This window comes from Parus major, chromosome 15 (assembly GCF_001522545.3).
Source record: "Parus major isolate Abel chromosome 15, Parus_major1.1, whole genome shotgun sequence".
NCBI classification, from domain to species: Eukaryota; Metazoa; Chordata; class Aves; order Passeriformes; family Paridae; genus Parus; species Parus major.
Genome location: NC_031784.1, coordinates 7,113,502 through 7,140,215, shown reverse-complemented (window position 1 = coordinate 7,140,215; position 26,714 = coordinate 7,113,502). Strand labels below are relative to the sequence as shown.

General features: G+C 39.4%; 1 protein-coding gene across 10 annotated transcripts in view; it reads right to left on the bottom strand.

The window, feature by feature from the left end:
- The window catches only part of ARVCF (ARVCF delta catenin family member), a 248,060-nt gene that overhangs the window by 176,083 nt on the left and 45,263 nt on the right, over positions 1-26,714 (bottom strand). Inside the window, exon 1 of one of the 10 annotated variants that reach the window (XM_015643619.3) lies at positions 15,264-15,354. The exons of the other annotated variants lie outside the window; for them this stretch is intronic. The gene's annotated coding sequence lies outside the window, so the exon portion shown is untranslated. Of the gene's footprint in view, positions 1-15,263; positions 15,355-26,714 lie in introns of those variants that run through there. 10 annotated transcript variants of the gene reach the window in all.

Below are 26,714 nucleotides of genomic sequence, written 5' to 3'. Positions count from 1 at the left end.
AAAAAACAAATATAAAAGTATGCTGAAAATGCAGGAAGTAGAATAAATTTTATTATTTCACTCATCAGTTAACAACTTAATGAAACACCATCATTAACATCACAATGCAAATATTTTACATTTATAGAGATCTTCAACTTGAAACTTTTCCAAGGGAAGTAATGTTAGCACCAGTAATTGCTATCAGAGACACACCATGATGTATCCAAGGAAAACGTACAGCAAAACCTGGGATTAAACGGAATTTTTTTTCTTTCATAACCCTATTCTGATTCTTTGATCACTATGCTGACTCCTAAGAATGGGGAAGCTCAAAAGGAACCAAAAAAATTCCATTAATCCAAACCTGTAGATAAGAGTACATATTTCCACATGCAGTTATGATTTCCTGCACACACTAACTGGTGTGTTCAAACATCTTTTGAAGTAATTTTCAGAGTTTCTGAGAAAATTTATTAACTTTAGTGCTCATTAGCTCTAGTCTAGGTGCATGTGAGTGCCCAGAGACTACAGTGGTGCCTGAGCAGCCAGACTGCAGCTGAAGGTTTTAACTTCCACATTTCCAGCATAATTATGGCAGATCAACACACAGGCTCACGAACATTAATGGGTACACTCCAAATTACAAGGGTGCTGCTGAAATCTCATGTCATGTTATGAGAAGAACAGATTCTTTTCACATAGTTTCTATGTAACTTTAAACTCAGCTGTTCCACTTCACAGTACATAATATTATTTTTAATTTATAGAAACTCCAATGATTTTTTTCTTATTATATTAAGATGTTAATGTACATTAAATTAAAAAGCTCACGTCAGAGTATTTGCTGTAAAATTAGACACCTTTAATTAGCTATAAAGACTTAAGACTGCAGAAAGTCCTCAGGCTTAATCTGGAAAACCAGGAATAAAAGAAAAGGACTAAGAATTTATTTATTGGAAAAATTGAACACAGCCACATGTAACTACATTAAATACTTTATCCAGGACAGAAACAGGAATGCATAGGGTTGTGGGTGTTGGTTTGGTATGGGGGGTAGTGTTCCTTCAGCTTTTCTTGGTTTGATCTTTTCTTGGGTTTTTTCAACTGTCAGAGCAGTTTCCTTCCTATCTTGGAAACACAGTGAGGCAATAGTAAAGCAAATGGATGAACAAGAGTCTGCTGTATTGCTCCCCACAATCAAGGCAGGCACAGTATTTCCGATCTGTGATAGGCCAGCAGTCCTTCATGCCTCAATTTACAGTAAGTCTCAATAAAAATAAACCTTCTGTGTGTGTGTCCATGTGCCCACAAAGGTTTGATAGGAACAGCAGCAGTGATGGACAACTACCCATACCCACCATAACAGCAATGCAGTTACTACAGTAATATCGGATACAGTCCGATTTGGGACAATGTTGGAATAAAATAAAAGCAACCAAGAGTGTCAAGCTGTATCTGAAACTGTGGGACTCTTGAAAACAACAGCTAAACAGAAAAAATGAAACCAATTTCAAGGGTACAAAAATACTTTTTCAGATTTTAGAGAAAAATATCCCCAAGTGAATATCTGTTCATGTTATATTTCTGTTTCATTAAAGACTTAGCAATTACATCATCTTAGGTAGTCTGGGTGCAGTGCTCATCTGGAGTTATATCTAGTGCATAGTTACCCAGTCATGGCCCTGAAATTTTATTCCCTTGCCATAGCTCTAAGTTCTTACATTTATTGTAAAATTGCATACCCTTCTCATTATTCCTTCTCAATGTTAAACTGCTCTTTTGAGTCCAATCAGGAAAAAATCAGATCATTAAAAAAATCCTCTTTATCCAGAAACACACGAACAAAGCTAAAAATGTCACTCTACGTGCTGTGTTTTCAATTCAGATTATTGTATCAATTTATTCAGAATCACTCACCATCAGCTGCTCTTGGACTTCAACTTCACCCTTTACTAACACAGAAACTGCCCAGGACAACAGGTACTAGTGAAGATTCTTGTTACACAGAGAACTATTCCCCCTTGTACATCAAATTCATAAATAAATGTATAGGCTGTGTCAAAATTTCCTTTGAAGAACAAAGCCATGACAGCTAACATGTTCTATTAAATAGTAAGGAAGGAATGGATGCAGCATTGCACCCTGTACTCACACCGTTAGCCCCTACCGGAGCTGGGAAAACTGGCCATGAGTGCTGCTGCCCTAAGCCACGGCTTGGGGGGTGTGAAATTTCATGCCACGGTATCTAAAAATATGTAGAAGCTGGAACAAATTCAACATCAGCACAAGTCTACTGAAGTATAAGACTGGCCTTAAATATTTCAGCTATTCCAGCACTGCGAACTCCTACCCCTAACAGTGCCAAGGAAAAGCACGGAGATGAATTTACAGTAGTGCTTTCCAGGATAGAGTTACACCCAGAAGAAATGTGGGCTGCCATCCTGCATAAGGAATCCAGATGCTCTACTACAGCAGGAGCATCGACAGTAGAGCCTGAGGAGCACAGAACTACACAGGAAGAGTTCTCTGAACTCCTTGCAACACAGTGCAATATAGTGGTTTGCTCCTAGATCTCTGAACCTGGAATATTTCAGTAAAGAGGTCTCTTTCTCCTACATTTTACTGTGATGTAATCTAAAATTACTTTTTATTTTTTACAAGCTAAGACACTCATATTTACAGTATTTTGCACTTCTGCTGGGTCTCCTAAAGCTATCTATTTTATCTGCAACCAACTTCTGATAAATTGCTCTGGGTGGTCTTCAGGACATGAAGGAAACTGGTGCACTGCAGTTGTTTTCTCAATACATGTACTGACTTATGTCCATCTTCGGTATTGTTCAAGATATAGTGGTCCAAAAAGGCAGAAACTGTGTTTAAGAACTTCTGTTACATTTTTGCTTGTCATTTAAAACTTCGCTTGCTATTTTTTCTGACTCTTTAAAATTTGGGTACTTGAGAAATTTCATGCAACAGTCCTTGCAAAATCTGGTTTGACAGACAACAGTTTGAAGATAAAACCCACCCAGGTATTTTTTAACCACTAGAATTGTCTAGTAGTGGATTTCTGCTTCTACAGAAAGAAGCAGCAAATGCCTGAAGCAGAATTTCACTTGTTTAGATTGTTTACTGGCAAGATTTAATTGACACACCAGCAGGTTATTTTGCTGATCTTCCTGCCTGTACTCTGGTTCTGCTCACAGATGAATCAATGATGCTGAAATCTTGTTACCTGCCTCTGTGGCTTCAAAACATCTGACTGTGCAAATTACTATTTTTATCCTTTTTCATTTGGTAGGCTAACAGTGTTGTGCCCCAAAATGTCGTAAGGCGATATTATCTCCTCTTTCAGAAATTCAGTACACCTTATAATTAAGAAATATTTATTAATATTCCTGTATCTGTCAAGCCATTAACCCCACACAACACAAATGAAATTACATCTCCCTGGAACCCTGCCAAGATAAAGCAGGATCAAGATTAAAAACCCTTGCAGCTGATCTTAAAGCTTCTTTTTATGGCGGTCACTCTTCACTTTGGGGGCAAACTGCCATGAGGAATGTTACTTGTAAGAGCAAGTAACCTACCCGAATGATAAGAGAAAATGCCAGGGTTTTTTTTTTGGGCTAGTGCCTGAATTTTCTCCAGCTCTGGAGTAACCCAGAGGCGTCTGGCAGCAGCAGGTCAGGGGTGGAGACATCGCCTGCCCTGGGTAACACGTGCCCTCTCCTGGCAACTCTAAGCAACTTTCTGCATCCTTCTGAACCTCCTGTGGGATAAAACGCATTTCAGTTCTCAAAATGGTGCCAGTATGTTCAACTCCAACTATGAATTCTGATAAATACCCAGAACCAGTACCTTTGGCTTGAGTCAGGATGTAATGCATTGGCAGAATAACCTGTGTTGGGACTAACCAGGAAGGAGTGTCTTTGAGGTTTCTAAGATTTCTTTGAAGATTAAAGCAGAGACTTTAGCAGAGATACAAGCAAAGATTTCCAAAGAACTCAGAACTGAAAGTGCAAAGGAAATGGTAAAATATGAAACACACCTTTCAAGTGTAGCAGGAAAAAATTATTTATTTCTCTACTGGTTTAACTGCTTTGCAATATTTTAAGACTATACTTTCTTCCTTCAGGTGCGGGAACTCTGAAGACATGATTTCTACCTACCACAGTTCCTTAACAGATCTTACACAATCTCAAGCAGGACTGTAGTCCTTCCTATTTCCCTTCTCCTGCATCCCTTCTGCACTGTCCCAAAGCCACTGTTCATGCTTGCACATTTCTCCACATGGAATTACAGCAAGTAAACATAAATGGGAAATGAATCCCCTCCTGCAGAGGGACTGCTCTGAGATCAGCAGACAAGAACTGGTTCCTGGTGGACACTGGACAGTGCTCACTCAGCTCACAGTGAGTGACAACCACAGGAATGCTTCATTAGGAGCACCTCAAGTGCTGTTGCTTTTTCCAACCAGCACAATTCTTGTTCTCTGTCTGGTCTTTCCTCCCTTTACTTTCCACAGAGAACCAGAACTAACGCAGTAACATTTCAGCTGAAAACTTCTTTTTCCGTACTCTTCTCTGGTTCTGTACTACCCATCCATTTAGCCAAATCATTGGGGGGATTACAATATTTTCCCCAAGGAAAAATGAAAATGACAAAATGTTTCTTGCCTTATCTGTTCCCCATTGGTGCAGAGCTCTATGGCTAAAATGCTCATCAGAGCCAAAAGTCTGGGCATGATTGAACTTTTAAAAAGCTAAACACCAGATGGTTTGATTTATAGACCCAGGAGATGAAGTCAATCACAAAAGAGTAAAGTAAAATTAATTTGCCATTTAGAGCTGTCTTTAAAATGTGCCGCCTAGCCTGAAAAATAAAAAAAAAAAAATTAGTATTAAGTAGATTGCATAATTGGTTCTGCTGGGCAAAATGGCTTCAAATTCCACCGTCATAGCTGTCATGTGTCCAGAACATCCCTCAATCCATCCAGGCAAGGCAAAATCTAAGAATTTTTTCCCCCTGTGCCACTCCACTGAGTTCTGTGGACTTGGATGAGCACTGAATATAGAACAACTCAAGCTGTACTGGCCTGATGGTATCTCTGTAACTGGACTGAGTCTCTCTGGCATCTGTCTGGGAGGCACAGCATAAGGCAAGTTCATCAGTTCAAACCTCATAAAGAGATGGTGCAGATGCACTTCAGAGTAGATTTTGCACACTTTATTTTCCATCTGAGAACTTTGCATCTTTTAGGTAATGCACATACATAAATACAGAACATTAGCGTAACAGCTTAAGAGATGCAATCTGGGATATTTTAAGCTTCATAAGAGTTTGCAGTTTTATGACAGCATTAAAATGCTCTTTGACTCAGCTGCAGGTTAATACACGGTGCCCCATTTTCATTTCTGTGATAGCTGGATGTTAAGCTCATGTGGCACATGCAGCAGAAGGGAAGCAGCCAAGGATGAGTAACCACTGGCAGCCACCAGGCAGAGCTGCACGCCTGGCAAGGCTCCCATCAGTGGAGTCACTCGGGAAGGGTCAGCTGTCAGCCCTGCCACAGGTATCCGCCTCACAGCCACTCACACAAGTCCCTCCATCACAAACAACAAATTCACTTCCAGAACTAACTGTCTCAAATTCCTGTCATTCAATATTGTAATTTTATTTCTATGGCTTAGACTGTGGCAACTGGGAAAGAAGCAAGCAGGAAGTGAAGGCTAATTGCAAAAGGTTAAACTCCCTTTAATACCAAAATCATTTTGTTATGAATAAGGGACCTAGGAAAGAAGGACAGCTATTGATGAGCCAGTGACAGAATAAAAACTTCATCAATTGCTGAGGTTATTTAGTCTGTCAGTACTGAAAGATTTGAAAGCTTCTAATTTAGTTCTTCACAAAAGCAGCTCCCTGCTGTTAACAACTTCACAATGAATTTTCAGCATTCAGCTTTAAATCAGAATCAGTACTGTAGCCTAATACTTCTTTCTTAGGTACTAAGTCAAACACAAAGCTCAAATTCTGGGCAGAAAGCATTACCAGCTATTTACAGTTTAGGCAATTTCTTTGTATAGATACTAAATTGATCTACATATCTCAATCCAGCAACTGAAGTCTGATTATAGAAATATCTTAAATATTAGTTTACATACTCAGTGGAGTTCTGCTCCAAACAGCATCTATGTCAATCTAAATAAAGTATCCAGTACATAGGTATTATTTTAGGTGCCTTTTGTTTCTGTTTTAGTAGGTGCAATGAGAACAGCGGTCACAAATGTATTTAAACAGAAAAAAAAGCACAGCCTGGTTTCTGCAGTGACACTGAATGCAATCAATCTGCTAACACCTGACACCCGGTAAGCTCAGGGTATCCATAAAAAGTATTACTATGTGTATGTGTTAGAAACATCCATATTCTTGGCTCCTTTCTCTTCTGTAAAGCAGGAGAGCTGAATTGCTCTTCTGAGACTCATAAACAGATTTTGATTTCATCCAGGAAAACTTTCATCTTTCTCTTTGCAACAAAAAAAGTTTTCCCACCTCAACTTCTTTGCAGCTTCAGTAAACCAGTATGATCCATGGCTTTGTGGATAGCGCAGCAAGTTCACATAACTAGAGACACAAAATACCCCAACCCCACAGCAAGTAAGATTTTTTGAGAGCTGTTTACAGCTTGTAAGAGAAAAGAAATTAAGATACATTTATATTAAACAAGTGTAGCCTTCCCTTCTTTTTTATGGGTTCCATAAAGGATACTTTATTTCCCTCCATATATCCTACCCTTATGTATAATAGCAGTTTCATAAGCCCTGACTCAAAGAGAATAACTTCTGCTGGGCCAAAGAAATCAGCCCTGCCTATGGTCTGGGAGATTTGCCAAGAACAAACAAGCTCCATGGTAAAGGTCATTAGGAATGAGAGAGATTCTTTACGCTGTGCTGAGTACAGAGACTAATCCACTTCTTTTGGTAGGAAGTGTGCAGCTAGGGGATGAGCAAACAGTAGTTCCAGACTCGTCCACTCCTGCTTTTCTAAGTATAATCAGGGAACCATCCTTTTTGACCTGCTTTCCTTTTGGTTTTGATGTCATGTGCTACAAACCCTAGCATTATGCTTACTAGGACAAATCTATTGTCCTGTGATAGAAATCCTCTCTAATAGTGTGGGGGATGCTGGCAGTAAGGGCAGTAAGTCAGTTGGCTGCTGTTATCATCAATCAAGCATGAAGGCTCTGCTATTTTGCAGCCTGAATTCTTTATCTAACTGATTAGTCATACAGGCCAACTGTATTACAGTATTGCTTCCCAACTCCCATCACAGAACTCCCTCCATCTGGAGTATTAAAAACCCAGCTGATGAGGTCAGTGTTGCATGACACAGAGGAAAGGGAGGAAGCACGGCAGCAGAGGACAGAGGAAGAGATACAATCCCCTTATCCCTACAGATCTTCATGCCAAAAGGAAGCGAGTGAAAGCTTGAAAATCAATTCAAAAGTAAATAAAGCACAAGAGGCCAGCAAGGCAAGCACCAGAAAGCTATTTTAAGGTTCAGAGTGAATAAAACATATACAGAAATTAAGCATAGCAAGGAAACAATCATACTGCAGAATTAGCATTTATTTTCCTGTTTTTTCGATAACTAAGAAAGGCATTTCAGAAGAGTATCAGTAACATAATTAAGTTGGCATTTGCTTTTTGCTGTGCTCAGGGAGGTTTTATATTTCAATAGTCCTTATAAGAAAAAGAAAAGACCCCTTAAAAAACATTCCCCTGTTATTTTCTCTTTCACATTCTGTACTGTTCCCCATAGAGACCTTATGTCAAAGGTGGCCTCTTTTGACTTTGTAGGAAAGTAACTACTCAGCTATTTCTCCCATCCAAGAAAAAGAAAAACACCTTGCTCAAGAATCCCATTTCGGGATATTTCACTTTTCTCAAACACCCCTACACATGCCCACATGCCTGCTTGCCAGGAAAGCATTAATTCAGGGATCTGACAAGAAACTATCATATTTTAGCCCCAAATCACTCTTCTTTCTGATTGTTTGACCTACACAGACCTACTTTATATGCTCATGCAGTTTCTCTTGCATTTTTCATTTTCTGCTGGAAGTCACACTAAGTTACAAAAACCTTTGCACGTAACTAATTCCAATTGTATCACAGCCAACAACTTAATCTAAAAGGATAAGCATTTACCATAATGATCTCCACACTGTACAGCAAACAGGCACTAAAGTAAGATACTTTACCCATAAATGTCTACCTTTTAGATACTAATATCTACATTCTAAGATGAATGTCTTTCATCTTAGAGTATTGCCAAGTAAAATTTTTTTGATTTAGAAAACTATCTTAAAAGCTGAGTTACCAGTTCAGAGATGTCATTATGTTTCCCCTTTTTTCCAGCACCCAGCACCATTCTCCTGTTTCAGAGCTTTCATATCCTCTGGAAGTCCATGTCACTGGTCCATAAACAGCTGTACACTAAGTGACTCACACAGCTTTTGTCTCCAGTGCAGCATACAGAGATACAGATACTATACTACACCAAGTGTCTCTTCTGCAGTTTAAAATATTCCATTCTCACCATACCTGCTGGTTTCAATATTCAGAAGTTAAAGCACTGCTGAGCAGGCACCCAGTGGGATTTCAGAGCAGAATGTAGAGAGGAATTACTTGGAAAAAAATAATCCTGCAATGATGGAGTCCTGCAGTTAGAAAATTCTCCAGCTGCAGAACCTTCTCACACCAATCACTGGGGATATGAGAGAAACAAAAAAACCCCACAGATGTGCCTGGCCCACCATGCTCATCAGATAAACCTAGAAAATACACCTTCACAGAGTTGCCTGCAGTATGTGCCAGATAAATAACTAATCTAAGTACACTCACAATGCAAGACAAATAAAACACATGTACGTGGATATTCTCTAGCAGATTGCTCTGCTGTCTTCTATCAGACATTGGTAACATATAAAAATAATTGCAAAACAGAAAGAGGAATATTTTGTATTTTATGTTCTTTATAACAGAAGCTGACTCTTTAAAATTTTGTATGCATCCACTGAGACTTCACCACAGCTAGATTATTCTCTAGTGAGTTTCTCAGGGAAAAGACTGACTCAATTTTCCTCATTTTTACTGTGCTAAGCACAGTATGATGTTAGTCCCAATTGGGGCCTGCAGGTTCTGTCACAACAGAGTCACCAAACAAGCAGGGTGATGTGCTTAATGCAAAATTCCTCAGTTTTAGTGGTAAGCTTGAAGGATGTGAGGATAAAGCAACACAGCAGTACTAAACATGCCTTGATTGTACTTTTAAAATAAAGCTGCTAACTCCTGGTCGTTACTCCATTCTCTCTCTTGCTTCTGTTACTACCTCTACCTGGGGAGGTAGCTTACATTTATTATTTGTTCCAAGAATGCTTAGCTTTCCTTAAGAACGGCATTAAAGGAGAACTATGTACAGCAGTGGACCAAAGGGTTAAAATGACCCTTTTTATTTTTTTTTTTTTTTTGGCCAACGTTGCTAAATAAATAGGCTGAAACATTTATTTCTCATCCACTAATAACAGGGTAAAATTCAGGGTAAGTGTCAGACGTAACTGAAAAAAGTTCTACTAGAGCAGTCTACAGCTTAAATGTTAAATTTATTCATATTTGATTCCACCCTCAGAAAGCCAGTTCTCTTCTTTCATTGTTTATATTAGATATAGTGAGTCATGAAAATAAAGTGACATGAAACCACATTTACACTAAAGAAATCATCCCACATCTTTTCAGATTTTCTTTTCTGCTATTTCCGTACCATGCCTCCTATTGAGTCTGCAAGATTGATTACCCAAGCAAGGGCTAAGCATTTATTCTTGACTCCAGTTATTTAGCTGCTCACACTCTCATCTTAGCAGGCCAATTTAGAGGAAACAGATGCATTATCCATCAGTTCCAGAATCTGAAAGAGCATACACAGGACTGTCTATCTGACCTGTGCCAAACAAACAACAAAGTGACAGTAATGCTAAGCAAAGATAATGATCTGAAAGTACCATTAGCTGCCTTTGCTGTGTGTGTGAGCTCTGGTACCCTACAAGAGATGGCTCTCCCTGCACAGAACAGGACAAGGGCAATCAAATGCCTGACTTAAGCACCTCTGACACTATGAATGCAGGGCAGCATACCTTCCTAAAACTGAACCGGTGTATTTAAGATACTAGTTACCACAGACTATCAGAAAGTACACATCCTGTAAGAGTGGACACATTCTGTAGCCCTCAGCCTGCTCAATATCCAACGGGAAGAACCCAAATTTATGCCCACAGAAATGATCCTACCAACTATTACTGTTACATTTCAAGACTGAATTATTTCATATGAATATATGACATTGTATGTCAGCCACAGAGAGTGTGAGGGCTCAGCATGTGAAGATGAGGTTTTTCTCACTGTTTAGCTCCAGCTGAAAGGGTTACAGTTTATGGTTTATGAACCAGTGAAACCTGACAAAGCTTCAAACCACTCACATATACCCAGTCCTACAAGGATGTCATAAAAGGTTTAAAGACACTGCTTTGAAGAAGGGTTGGAACCAATGACCTCTAAAAGTCCCTTCCAACATATATTATTCAGAGATTTTAAGACAAAACACACTCTGGTCTCTAAAGCCTTCAAAAAGGACCCACACCTTCAGGCTTTATTCCTCTGAATTTTCAGGAGGTCAAATACTGACAGAAATTGGGCATTAGCAATTCCTTTGAAGTCAATGGAAATTACAGCCCTGTGCCCCTTCAGTAGGTTTTGGTTTAGAGATTCTGGTGTGACTATTATCATGAAGACAGCGTTTGGTGTAAAAACTCTGGTGTAACTTCTTTGACTCTCTCCCTCCCATCCCCACATACATTCACACACATAGTCTCCATTCCACATCAGACATGGTTCTTCACCCTACTGATCTGCTTGTAAACACTCCCTTTTACAACTGCTCAGTGGAAACAGAGCACAGGAGCAGGAGAGGCACACTTAAATGCTGACTCCATGTTCCTAGCCACCTACAAAGCCAAATTACTAATCACAGGATAATCTCAAAGCTATATATCGTCACAGAAAGAAGCTGGTACACTCTACTAATTACAATTTTGTCAGGAGGCTGGAAACATTTTTACTCAGAACTAGCACAAAATACTGATCTCTTTAAATGCAGCAGGCAGAAGGAGCTCCCCCTGCTTTCCAATATACAGCATGTGCTGTTGTGAAGCTTTATTTTAAAGCCAGATATGTAAAGGCAAAATGAGATTAACAAGCAGTTTCAGCATTCAATTCCATGCCCAGGCTGCATAAAGTCCAAGCTGATCATTCCAAATTAACTTACCCTTCTCCAAGAGTGACAGTGAACACAATGCATCACGCTAGAAGAGTCCTTCTTGTACTTTTAACTGACAGGCCAACATACAATTAAATGAAATCTGTTTACAAGTTCCAAAGTATTTTCAAAGTACTGTTGCAATTACATTGTAAGTAACACAGTTTCATTTCCACTGCCACCCTTTCATCACATTTCTGTATGGAAATTTCATCCAGAATGAATCCTGCTCCATGCTGGCCACAGCACAATCCCCCCATGGCTACTGCTGCCTGTAGCAACAAGGGATGGAGATCAAGACCAAGACAGAGATGGGAGATGACTACTCAAAACAATTCCAGCATTAAGAGCTAACAAAGGATCCTATCTCTCTCTCTGGACTCACTAGGACCTACATCACTGAGACAAAGGATATGTTGCCAACTTCTCAGACAAATGCGTCAAAGATGATGCAGCTGCTGTGGAAACTCCACAGGTTCTCACAGATTTCAGAATCTGCAGACTTGGAAAGGACCCAAACAGGATCAGCAGATTTGATTTACTAATTTACTAATAATGCAACCAATGGACAAACAAAACGTTTCTGTTTATGTTGTTTCCAGGAAAGGCAACACAGGAAGTAATTGCCAATGATCTCGTTAGTCATGTTTAGCTACAGTCCTCCAGATATAGCTCTAAACAATCTTCAGGGAGAGTAAATAACCATTTTCTTTGATATTTATCAGTGAGAGAAAATCCTATACATCTAAAGCAAGTTCTAGAACAGGTTTTCAAAGCCCATTTTTTGAATCAATAAAGATAATGCTAAAAAAGCCCAAACATAAACCCAGTAAAACAACACAATATGGATCTGTGAAAAATGTCAAGTGCTTTCTTTATATTTTCAGTGCATAATTAATGCTATGCAGAACTTCCTCTGTAGCTGTGATAAAAACTGGTATCTGAAGAGTTCATGGGAACTGAGATTTTAAGTCTGCTTAAGAAGTACTGTAATGAAACAAGAAAATTTAAAGGTTAAAGGTTAAACTTTATTCTTAACTGTGATGTAGAACAAAGATGTTTGCTCTTGCTGTTGATTTCACCTTCTAGTGCATGGAAGGTGAAGGCTGAATGTGTATTGCTCTTGTTTTGATTTGGCTGTAGGTCTTGAAGCCACAGATGTACTTACCCACAGGTATAATACTGGGTTACTGCACTCCTGTATCAACCTATTCTGCCCTCCATGGGATGGATAGGAAGTGTTCTAACAGCACCTCACTGCACAATGTCCCCCAAATGATTCACCATTTCACAACCTTCCATCAGCCCTGGAGTGATTTTCAGGCAATTCTTCAATTTTCCCAATACATAGTCACTTCCATTTCCACTTGCCTACTTCAGCCCTACACAAACAGGAAGATTTATAGTCTGTGACCTCCTGAGCAGTAGATAAAGCTACATGGTCCATGAAGAGGGTTTTGTTATACCACAATACAGATATAATTTCTGGCATTATAACAGTGTTAGTTATTCCACAACACTTGTGCTTGAGTGTACATTAGCCACAGAATTTTCTTGTCTGATTTGTTATTTTCAAGTTCTATCATTTTCTATTAAAACTGGATTTTCTTTTGGACATTCATAAAGTTGTGATGTTGTAGGACAAGTCGAACAGCAGTACACCAAATGGAGGTGAAATTCCTTTTTAAATCAGTCCAGAAGAAACTGAGTAAGCCCAACAGACATACCATGAGATCTGAATGATCAGTAGACTCAGCCAAGAGGATCAGTTCCACAATCCATGGGAGAGATCAATTCATCAGGAAAATGTGTGGCATTCCTAAATCAAGGCATTCCTGTGAGAGCCCTTTCAACCATCTGCCTCTTATATGGCAGGAATCATGAATCTCAAGAGGAATGGAAGTAAGGATACCTACAGAGTGTGCATGTGACAACAGGAGGATGCAGCCAATTCGCATATTGGTGCAGTGATCTAAATTACAGTTAAGTCTGCAGAGGCTACAAAGGATGTTCTATCACATCACTAATGACTTATGGGGATAGGAAGAAGGCAGCTTGGTAGAACTCCTGAGAGGCAAGAGCTGGGATGTACTGAGATGATACAAAAACACAAAAGAAATTGCACCCACACCTTGCTTCAAAAGTCTGCTTCTCAGCAGAAGAGACTCCCTTTGCCCTTCTTTTCTCTCTCCTCAGCACTTCTGAATGTCCCATAGCTTTGTAATCCCTTGGGAGCCTTGTGTTACACAGCTCCCTCTACCATCCCTAAAGCAGATGGTATTCCCTTCACTCATCAAAACCATGTCAGCAGGGAAAGGCTTCTGAGGGACAAGCAGCGCTTTCCAGCTTTTCTTGGAGCTAGCAACCAACTGTGCAGCAAGAATATACTCTTTTCATTAAGAGAAAAACTCTGGTACTGATCTGACCAGATTTTGATTTGTTCCTCAGTGTATCATTATTGCTGGACATAGGCAATTATTTCAAACAGGCATAAAAACAATTATATGCTTGGTATGCAAGTCCCAGAAACATCTATTGATATAATTTTATTTTTTTTCGCCTATCAGCTTTTACTGTAACAAGGCCCTGAGTTAGAGGAAGGGAAAAACAGAGGGAAAAAAAATCAGTAAGAGTCACTGAAAGTGTACTACAGCCACATGAAATACCAGATTTCACTGGAAGCAGCGTCACATCAATCAGAAAAACAAACTACCGCCTATTAAATCCCATCTGTAGTCAACACAATGGACACTGTTCTGCTTACACTCAATTCTATGAATTCATTTTCATCTGTGAGTTTCAGAATAAGTATTTGACCCAAAACACAGTGAAGGTGTCTGTGCACACAGGTAGAACTCTGCAATAAGTAGCAGTGAATCACCAGGTACTTGAAAAGAGAGAACTAAGGCCAAAAGTGGAAAATAAAGACCACAGATTTGTAGGAATTATTTTATTCTTGCTAAACTCACTCCATTTTTCACTAGATCTGCTTCAAATTCCCCCAAGTTCTGGGTCTTCAATCCAAAATATCACTGTGGAACTCCTACGACTCTCCAGGGATGATTCCTTCAAAGTATTAAGCACTTACTGCCCAGTCACTAACTGCAAAATTTCTAATCAGAAGCCTTCAACTTTGCCCCTCAAATTTTTTCTCTTCTTAAAACCCAGGCTTGCATTTACCACTGAGATACTAATAAAGAGCAGTTCTAGACACAGAGCTAGGCAAGGATCCCTTGCATTCTCTCTGTGTTCACATCAATGTTTTCTGGAGGGCAGCCTCTGCCTTAAGCCACCTGGAAGCCACACAACCACAGCTATTCAAGGCTCTGTGCCACACTACACTTGCCTGCAAACATTCCAGCCAGGAAGCAGCGCCTCCAGGCTGGCTTTGCCATAAACCAATGCAAGGTGCTGGAGGAAGGCAGTGCAGCAAGTGCTGTGCTTCTAATGTTCCAGATTATCACCATGCACAAAACAAGCTCCAAATAAAAGCCATGTTAATTTTGACTCCCATGCTTGTTTCAGTAGAACATCAGTATCTGACTAATTTCAAGCTCTACTGGAAATGCAGGAAAATCACAAGCCGTTCTGACAAGCAGAACAAAGCAAAGGCTTGGCCCTCCAGAGAATTCTGAATATGCATGTTCCAAGGCACTCTGCATGGATGTAAGGGGTTAACACATGGAGAACGCTTCTCAACAATTACGTCCAAAATGGCATGGAGGAAACGTTTGAAAGTTAAAACACAGTGGGAAGTAAGATAACTTCAGTAAATGATAATGTTCTTAAACTTGTAAGGTTGTTTTCATTCCAGAGGATCCAAATATGAACAACTTGTGATTTACAAAAAGCAAGAATGTAGATATTGTCTTGTTAAGTGATTGCAGTAAAGTTAATACTTCAGTCAGCATTACCTGATCTGGAGATGAAGCAAAGACACAGGTTTCCACTACTGATACCAGCATCGGTCTATGCAAAACTGTCACCGATAGGATCAGGAAGACAAGTGAATAAGAGATTTTTCCATCCCTGCAAAAGACTCAGGGTTACTGGCAGAGAAGCTCTGTGTGGATTATTTGCAGAATTCATGTCTGTCTGTGGTTTCAATACTACAAGTTTAAAATCGCCCTGGGGCTTTTTATGCACTTCTTCATAAAAATAGAGAGAGGAGGAGAACGACACTGGAAGGGTAAGTATGCATTTTTTTAATTAAGGAATTGGGTGTTGCTGTTAGTACAGTGACAGAGGTACATCATACACCCCTGTCTATTTTTCTACTTTCTAACTACAGTATTGAACCACTTAAAGATCAGGTAAGCACAATTTTTTTGGTATTCAAATGAGTATATGACCAAGTAAAATGATTCTTATGTCTCTATATGAGCAAGAGCTGAAAATTCACCCTGTACTAGAAAAGTACCTCCTCATTTTGTGAAATAGCTTCTTCTCAATGCAAGTGAGGGATAAGGTAATAATCAGCAATTCATATGAAACTCAAGCTATCTCAGCCAGTAAACCTACAGCAGACTTTGAAACAGAAGATATATCATGCCTAATGTCACAAACAAATCCCAGCATAGGTAATTATATAGCAACAATGTCTAACAGAGCAACACTTAAGCAACACTTAGAGCAACACTCTAAGCTAGTCAACCCCAAATGGCTGCCAGTGGGCACTGCACTTTAATCTTCAGAATCAAAGCACCAGCATTGGTTCAACTGAGTTAAATGAGTAATTCTTTTAGCTGGAACTAGTAGCAGTCACTTCTTTGACAGTCAGATCAGCCAATTGAGAAATCACAGAACAGGCTTCACCAGCATGTTACACCTCCAGTAGTTCCAACTGGAAGGAGCATCCTTGTTTCCTGCCCTAAGCTACAGAGCAGTGCTGCTGTTAAACAGCTTCTGTGCTTCTCCCAAAGCCACTTGCACTTCAGCTGTAAATCAATGACTGCTCTGCATACTTTATTACTTTTTTTTAAAAAAGGATGAAAGTAAAAAATTTCAGGAACTGATTCAGTACCTCAGTCAATTCCTGACAATAAAATATGGAGTTGCCCAATTAATTCTTCCTATGAAATTACCAGGTTCTTGCAATGACAGTACTGTAATGTACCAGCAGCACTCTGGTAAATTCTACACCACCTATTGGTTAGAAAGCAAAAGAAAGGTTTTTAACATATCTGCATTTTATATGGTGATTAAAATTTAATTACAATTATTTTTTACAGTAGTCATTAAAGGCTGGATTTTTATAAACCAAGAATTCTCACGTCATAGGTCTTAGTAAATGATAGGATAAGCACCTTAAGTGATTATGCATGCATACAAATGCTCATACTATTTTTAAAGTTATTGGCGCAATTCATTAGGCTAGTATAATTTGAATTCCTTTAAAATTTAGTGGTTAAAGTACTTTACATTTTGAGATGGGATTTTGTCTGTGTAAATGAAAATTTTAACCTGCATGCAAACGTTTAGACACAATACAGACACTACATATTTCTGATGTTCATAAACAGTCCAGTGAGACAATCTTACACAATAGTACATTTTACTAAATGATCAGACAATCGTAAGACCAAAATTAGGATATAAATATTTAAATATTTTGCAGGATTACTCAGCTTAAACCAAATACTGTGGTCAAAAGTCAAGAGTGGTGACTATCAGAAAATATATTTTCACAATTACCGTTTATCAAAATTCTCTTAGGTCACCAGGATTTGCATTCATTTCTTCACTTCCCAGATTACATGCATAATTCTATCTTGAGGAACTGCAGGAAAGCTACAACACAAAATTGAGAATAAATATGGAGAATAAATTCAAATCCTTATAGGGATGATCGCTGCTCACCTTAAGCATCTGCCAGTGGTAATGTCCTAAGAGGTTCAATCTGTGTACCTGGCTGCAGAATTGGTAAGAGTTCCCTGAAATTGTGGTTACTATTTGAGCAGAAATACAGAGCATCAAACATAGAACTTGCAGCACTTTGCAGCAAGATTCCTACACCACCAGATCTACACCTCATCCATCCACAGATAACTGGAAACACCTTGGCGTTAGGTAAATAAAGACTGTCTAAAAAAGAAGTCTGGAGCAAGGGATTTTCCTGAAATAGTGATTTTTCTTCACAACAGTGAGTGGACTGATTGTGCTAAAAATGTAACACAAATTTAATTATTATGAACCTGTCTTTAAGTCCATCTTTGAAGAAGTCTGCACTATCAACCTCCAATATTCTTATTCTGTTATAATCTCTTCAATACAGTTTCTTTTCTCAGAATACCTAGTGTTATCCAACAGGATCTCAACAGCTGCACATATAGAATTCTCTGAAAATTATGAGCTCCAGAATAAATTATTCAGTAACAGAATTAGCTACTGCAGCCTAAATAGGACACTAATCTTACCTGAATAAAATGTGTGTAAAGAATAAATTTACACTGTCCTGAGTGGCTCAAAAGCGCTCCATCCCAGGCAGTCAGCTTCAGCAAGTGGCCACTAAATCCACTACTGCTATCAGAGAATTTGTCAGACATTCACAATGCAGGATTCATAAAGCATCTAATGATACTAATACACAGGTTCTGGAATTCACTGAAATGCCCCAGACAAGGGTGCCTCCAGTCCTCTATGTCAATGAGCATTAGAGTACTAATGAACATCAGCAGCTTGCAAAACTTCACTGTACCTTTCAATCCCTCAATATCCGGCTCATATTTTATATCCTGGCTTTCTAGTGATGGTGCTGCTGTACAGAGTATTTTCCCTCCCCATCTGACTGCTGCCTAACAAGAAGCCTTTAACAGCTGATAATACACCACTATAGCCTCCTTGCAATAGGTCTGCACTAAAGCTTTTGCTTCTGCAGATGAACTTTACCGATTGCCACACTCCAGGATGGCTGAAAAACTGCACATAAAGCCCCAACAACCCCACCATAAGAATCATACAGGACTTGGACCTGTTGTAGTTTAGGCCACGGCGGAGCGGAAGATATCGGGATGTAACGGGAAGCTACTAGACCCCCCCTCTGTTAGGATAGCTAGGCCTCTTGTAATTAGCCAATAGCACCTAGGTGTGACGTATGTAGATGGGAGTAACACAGTGAACCTAGGCTATAAAATGTTAAGTTTCCTCGAAATAAATCGCCATTTTCGCCATCCATCACATTGATGCAGTGGGAGATGGACCGCACGGCTGGGATAGCCGTCTGTGCTGTAGCTGATCGGGGTGCTTATCTTGCTTCAAACCCAACATGGACCTCAGGTGGACTTTAGCTAAAAAACCAGAAAATACCCAAACCCACACCCACCCATGACAAAACCAATACTACGTATTTAGTAATGTTGCCTGGTATCAGTACAGCCAGTGTAACAACTGGACCACAGCTGCAGGGAACAAAGAACCACTGAGTGCTGCAGACAGGGTCAAGAATGGGTAGCAGCCTTTACAAATTAGAGGACATGCTAATTTTGTTCTGAACTGCTCTTTACACATGTTAAAAACCTGTACCTAACAGCTGCAGTGTGTTGTTAGCAGTAGTTCTTTTGCTTGTGCATTTGTTTCAGATGCAGCACACCAGGAAGAAAAGATCACTGAACAACAGAGTTTCAGCATGTGGTTCTCACAGCCATCCCGTTCAGCAGCATCTCACCCTGCAGGACTGTGTACAGAGACCAGAACCCACACCCAACCACAAGAGGAACAAGAGAAATGCAGGAGCTTTCTGAGGCAAACACTGGTTTGGAAAACCTGCACATTCATTTTTCAGTACATCATCACTAAATACATACATAAATAGTATACACTATTCCATACACCTACTGGAATTTAATAAAAAAATTAAGTAAAAATCTCCAAGGGCAATCAACAGCAGAATATCACTGGCCTTATACCAAACTTATTTAACAATTACATTTAGAAATTGATGAAAAAACGTCAACAGAGCCACAGCTCAGTAGCTATAGCAACCTGCTTAGCTTCTCAGAAGAATCAAATAAGATAACCTGCCCTAAAATAGATGCAAAATAGCTGTCACTGCACATGTGTGGTTTCAGAGACAGAACACAACCATAATTTTTATTTTTTTTTCAAATCACAATGCTCCCTTTTACAGAAATAAAAAAACTACCCTACAGGCAGTGGGTGAGAACTGAGTTTAATTCCTTCACTCTCAGTGTTTTAAAAGCTAAACCATTTATCTCAAAGCTTAATTGTGCCTTTTAACAAATTAGACTTCACTGGAAATCATTATCTGTCTCCCCCCTTCTTGTTACAATTCAAAGGCAGCATCTGTTAAAGAGCAAAAATGAACCATTTTCCCCTCATTACACAAAGAGCAAAAAGTCATCCCAAGTTCACATTACTTTAGAAGGTAATTTCTGCTCATCAGAACAATTTGGTATGTGTTCATTCCTTCACATCCAGTTTTGCAGGCTAATTTCCTCAAATATTTAGATTTAATTTGGTTTGTAACCATTAACTACGATTACAGAAACCACATGTTTCTCTAAGTTGGCATTGCATGCCAGTACTGTTAAAAATATTCTCTGGGTTGTATGTGTTATACTGAGCGATCGTATAGTCCTCATAAAGTGTTACAGCAAGACAACCAAAACCTGGCAGTTCCCAGATCCCCTGCAGGCCAATGGGCTGCTCCACATTCTGGAGTGCAGCAGAAGCTGGGGCTCAGGGCAGGAGCTGCATGCTCCAGGGAAGGGCTGCTCCAGAGCCAGTGCTCCAGAGGAAGGCTCCCAGCCACGGCCACACGCCGGGTGAGGAGCTGCAGCCACAGCCCGGCTGGGCCACTGCCCCTTCCAGAGCTCCTCGCCCGGGCCGGGGCCGTGCCAGGGAGGAGAACAGCGACTGGCACAGCGCAGGGACCTCCTGTGAAGTGTAGGGATCACCTGTGCAGTGCAGGGATCTCCTGTGCAGCGCAGGGACCGCCTCTGCAGTGTAGGGACCTCCTGTGCAGTGCAGGGACCTCCTCTGCAGTGCAGGGACCTCCTCTGCAGTGCAGGGACCTCCTGTGCAGTGCAGGGACAGCCTCTGCAGCGCAGGGACCGCCTCTGCAGTGTAGGGACCTCCTGTGCAGCGCAGGGACCTCCTGTGCAGCACAGCTGCTCTGGATGAACCATGGCAAAGCCATCCTGCCCCTTCCCAAGGAGCCCTTTCCCTCTGCACCGTGGCTGGCTGTACCCCTCGCAGAACCCCACTCCAGGGACTGTTGCTCCAGCAGCTTTCTGGGAACAACGCTGCTCCAGCTGGGATTAAACGTTCCTGTGCTACAATCAAGACTGCAAAAAGAGAAGGCACAGACATTAATTTTGCACTGCAAGGGACCAAGTCAAGGCAATTAACAATAAAGTATTAATACTGCAAGCCAGCATTTAATTTGTGGGCTCATTCATAGCAGAAGAAAGAGTTACAAACAAGTCAACTGGAAGCAAAAATGGCAGTGGAATTTGAGCTTAATAAAAAAAACCTCACAGAACAGCAAAACCAAGAGAGTTTAAGAGAACTACAATAAACAAAAGCATTCTATTTTTTAAACAAAAACTTTTAAAGTGTAAACAGTGGCTTCTTGTGATGGACTCCTCCCTTATTCTGCTTGTGTTCAAGGAGAAGCAGAATAGATTCTGCAGAAAAGCTTTGTCTTGATTTAAAAGTTTGATAACCTGTCTTTACATGTATCTTTGTACAAGTGTATAGACACTTCAGCATTAAGAAGAAAAATAATTAGTAGAAATGAGCACAGATTACACAGAATGCTCTACCTATTCTAGAAAGCACCTGGATTATTTTTTTTGCTTCCAGGAGACATCTTTCCTGTCTCCTAACAAGCATGTTTACCAGCAGATCACCCAGAAGTCTAAATCTGAGATTTCTGTGCCTTGAACAGAAATAATAGAGCTCACTCTATGAATTCAATTCACTGCTCTGAATTTCAAGATTATCAGTATTTAGGAAAAAAAAATAATTTAATAAATCCTCTCAATTTCTCTTCCATATGAATTTAGACTTTCTCAATCCTTGACATTCAACATACAATCCTGTAATAAAGAAATACAAAATAATGTAGTACAGATTGCTTCATTCCTTTGGAAACAAAGTTGAAAGAACAGTCAACCAAAAACTGGAAGCAAACAGAATTTTAATAAGCCATTTCACTCCACTGGTAAGAGTTTGGGCTTAGTTACCCAGCAGCTTGGCTTCCAGTGTGCAGCTTTCCTTTTACTAAAGCAGCATCCACCACTACACATCAGTGTAAAGCTTCAGAGTACTGAAGGATAATCCCCAACAGGTAGAAAAGGAGTAATGCTTCAGTTACTGTTACAATATAATCTACATACAGACTTTGCAATTTACCTGCAGAAGCTCCCACCCCATCTTGGATTTTATGAAATGCTTTCATTCGTTTCATCCAATTTAAAGAATCACATGAATGTTTGTTGTTCATTTTGACAGCTCATTTCATCATGCCAGACAAACACTAGAAGAATAACGTGGATTCATTTATCAGCATGGAGGCAACAACATCTAATTATTTGCAACTGATTCTCTCTATGCCTGAATTTCCATATCCCAGCTATTCCAGTTGGTCAGCTGGCTGTTAAAAATGAAAGGTTGATAGGGCAGACTGGCAGCATTGTCACAGACAAACTGGTAGTTAATGCTAACCTTAAATTAGGCAAAAGCCCTTTCAAAGTCACTGTGGATTTTTAATTAAAATATTAATTTATCGGGACTCAAGGTACCCATAAAATGACCACTGTTGGCATTACAGTTGTGAAACTAGCAGAAACCTTCTGGGAGCCTGGTCTCAGCAGAGAAGCAGCTCTTTCTTGCAAAATTCCAGTGGAAGCAAACAGATTGGGGTTTAATGCCGAATAACTCTCTGACAGCAAGGGTCCAGAAACCCCATGGTTTATAATGGACCATTATCTTCTGAGGATGCATAATTGCTATAATCTGCTGGCATCAGCCAGTGTCTTTTCTGATAGAAATCTGGTACTCTCAAAAGAGGCCTTTTCCTGCCTGGCTGTGTTGTGCCTGGAACAGAGGGATATCTTGAAACTCTGAGGGAGTTGTGCAGCCCCTGATTTACCCCACAGGAGTGGGGGCTGTACACTCTGAGCACACAGCCAGCAGCTCCAGAGCTTCCATCAGCACCGTCTGTGTGCTGTGCACACACTGCTCCCCTGTGGGAAATTCAGAGGGCTCCAACAGAGCACTGGGCAGCAGCAAAGAAAGGGAAACACATTTGTAAGAGCAGTGGACATATCTGGGATTTCCAGCTGTCAGGAATTCCACAAACACAGAGGCAAAACTCTCTTTAAGAATGACTTACCACAAGTTAAATTAGGTATTTGTTGAAAGTGAATAATGTTGATAACTGCAGCATTTGAGCATTTTCATGCAACAGTCAGCAAAAACTGTCCTATTTTCATAACACAAAAAGAAAAAAGAGAGTCCACTTTATTACCAAGGTTAAGATACACTTTCTGCTATATGCAACAGTAAGACTGAGATCAAAAGACAAGGAAAGACTGACTAAAAAGAGGGATTTTTTTTTTTCAGGAGCTGGAGGTGGTACATGTTATCCAAGACTTACATAAGGAGCTCCATGTGACTGGCTGTTGCAGAAAAACCCTGCAACCAAATCTGGTTTGAGATAACTTCAAACATTAGCTCTGTATTTGGAACTTTTCAACTACACGTCAAATAAAACAGACTTAATTTCATCAGCACTGAGTGAACACAGGAAGCAACTTCATTTCCCACTCAGATTCTAAACTGTATCTTTGGCAGTTTTTGAAGTTCCCTTCTCTTTAAGAGAAGCACTAGGATTCAGTGACCTTCACTCTGGGAAAACTGTGGGTGGGTTTCCACTTAAACACACAAATCATTTCAAAGCATTCATAATTTTACTTTCCACTTCAGTTTTCCCAGGGGCATGAGAAAAGGGGATTTTAAGACAAAACTATGCGCCCATAATGCTAAGTGATTTCAGCATCTTAAACTGTAGTGATGTGTCAGCTGAAATAAAGACACACAGCTATAAATTTTCAAGTCTTTAAAGACTTTTGTGCAATCTCCAAAGATCTCTGTGTCCAGAATTTGTGTCCAGAATTCCAGAATACTCACCAGTACTTCTGTAAGCCATGGTTTGGCCCTTTAGTCTTCTGTAAGCAGCTTTACAGGAAAAAACAAAAATTATTATACAAGTCTCAGGAGCATTGATGGAAAAAGGATTAATCTTGATCAAATATGGTTTTTTCCATCCCTCACTTAATACCTCTCAATCAATGTCAACAGTATTGCAATTGACCTAATTGTATGTCAGTCACTCCAACTATTATTTGAAGATTTTTTTTCATATATACTTCCTCAAGTGGAGATGTGGGCAAGGTAGTCTTTATGATTTTTTTTAATGCCAAAAAACACATGATATCAAGCATTCACACTCATGATCAATCTTAGCACCCCAATATACAGATGAGAAAAACAACATAAAACATTTACTCCTGATCCCCTTTCTTTTACTTATCTTAAGTGTTGCAACAGTTGTCTTTATGAAAGCATTTGGAGTCTGCAATACTGACAAATGCCCATGGACTTGCACCTCAAAACCACTTTTGGAAAGCTTTACAGTTAATGAGTTTATGACAAAATCTCAATTATATTAGTAAAAAAGCAGCATGTTTTGCAGATACAGATATTAGTGACAAGTGTACAAGAAGAGGCAGTCATACCTAGATACATTTGATGTAATCTATTTTTATGAGCTGGGGAAATTTTAAGACCATAATTCCTAAATAAAGAGCACAACCAACCAAGTACAATGACAGTTCAAGTTTTAACATATTTTTCATATGGAGTACTTCATCTGATTGCAATCTTCCTGATTTAACAAGAAGGCTATTTTCTGCAAAACTTAATCTATTTATCAGTTAAATATGATAAGATTTACAGGAAGTTCTTGTTAGAAACTTGAAAGATAACTAGGCCCTTTATTATTTTACAATAATGTATTTTAACATATTCCACAGCTAAAGACAGATTATCTTATGCTTCATGTTAAAAATAGATTTGTTTGATATTAATCTTTCGGCTGTGCTACAGCACCAAAAGATTGCTGCTGACCTTGCCATTATTACAATAATATGTCAGTCCTTTGACTTTCTCCCTGCTGAGAGTCCAACTGTGTACACTGGTTTGTTGAAAACATATTGCTGAGAGGAAAAAAAACACACTTTTCCCTCCACAAGATAAGAGATAAATGTCAGTCACTCAATTGTCTGAACAGCATTTCTTCTAGACACATTGTGTAGAATTAAATTTTCAGGCAATTAACATCAGACATTGGTTGTACCTTCAGCAATTCCTACAGAGTTTTAATCCTTAGAATAGGCAAGGACTTGGCACGGTCTTCTCTCCCAGCTCAGTACAGGCTCTCTCTTAGACAAGCAGATGCATTCTTCGTCATAAATCAGTTTATGTTGTTAAACGTATTTGTTTAACTATAATTAGACTATAATTCTTCCTCACCAAAACAAACAGTTTAAAACATTCAAGTTTAGATCAAAAGACCAACTGCAAATTCTCCAATCACTTGAGGAATATTATCTATCTTCATAGAACTTTTCATTTCAAATGCTATTTCAAATCATTTACCCTGTTTCTATAGACATGGAAGACTTTTCAGGATTTTGCCCAGAAACCACTGCTCTTGGGTATATATTCATTAACAACTGAAAGTCTGAGGAATTAGTTAGTGAAGAAAATTTCTCCATAGTGCAGCAGAACTAAACAGGGCTGGGTTTAATGTGGAATCTACTGCAGATTTGAAAAGCCTACATGTGCTAATCAAGTCCTCTCCTGAACAATATCAAAACACAGAAAGGATGTTTACATCACGCATATTGTGCTTTCTCATTTGAGCTCCTTAGAGGAAGGAATTCATACTTTTTTAAAGACACTACAGTTTCTTAAAAGAAGGCTTGTATTTCTGGTTAATTTACTGAATATGTGCTATTACTATGTGAAAGTAAATCTTCTCTGTAAGGACTAGCAAAATAAATCTTACCAGTTGAATCTGCAAATCAGTTTCTTGATATCAACAGCTATGTCATGTCAATAAACACAGCACTAAGCCAGGAGCAATGACTATTAGCCACCTCTGCTGTCACTTACTTGTGTATAGCTACATAACTTGCCTAGGACCATCAGGCAAGATTTACACACAGCAGTCAAGAAAAAAAAGGACCTAATGTGTAACAGCTATCATCAGGTAAATGAGAAGAATCCAACATGTCTTGAACAAAAAAAACCAAATCAAACCAAAACAGAGAAACATTCCCTTTTTAATCAAAAGAATATAATCTGTAATCTTAAAAAATTTCAGTAAAGTGGACAGCAAATGTTGGGAAAGTAACTTTGAATTCTGACTTGAAGAGGTGATTTGATGAAAGCTTACTATTTTTCTCCAAATTAATATAGTTAAACACAGCTGCTGGCTCTCAGCTGTGCTCAAATGGATGAGTTCCAACAGAGAACTGTCATGCCACCACTGAAATCAGGCATCCCACCTCTGGCAATACAGACCATTGTGATGCTCATGACAGGATGTGAACTGTTTCCTCAACATCATGTCAACAGGTTTTAGCAGGGACGTGTCGAGGTCTCACACTGAAACTTTTCTAGCATCTGTTAGAACAAACTTTTGGATTTCAGTCTCCTGTGGCAAATTAAGAGTTAACAGATATTCTTCAAGAAAGCCACAAAACTAAAAAATAATACATTTTAAATAGCCTTAATCTGTCAGCAGCAGACAAAGTCAAAATTCATTTTCATCTAAAAATGTCTCTCAGATTCTCTAAGTACCATCCTATGCACTATATAAGCTATGGTACCTGTCACATCAAGAGCTGGTATTAATATTCATGCAATTCCTTACTTTTATGTTCCAGTGGTGTTGCCTTGAAGGCAGATGGATTAAAACACATCGGTATCTTGAATAAAGCCTTCTCCACAGGCAGAGGGTAGTACCACTACTTAGGACGTGGTGCTAAAGCAACATGCTATGTCCTACAGAGAAGATAAAGATGCTGAGCCAATGCCGTGAATCTCATAATTTATGTGTACAAAGACAAGCTCAGCACAGTGCTCACTAATGCGATGAGTTCTTTTGAATTTGATTAAATCTTCTGGAAGAGTTAGCAGCTTGCTTACTTCAAGTGCAGAGCACTACCGCAGACACGTGGTATCATGAAATACTGAAATGGAAAGATGAAAAGAATAGGGGCAAACATAGTGTGCTAGGAAAAGCTGTCTTCCTAAGATATGTATAAATG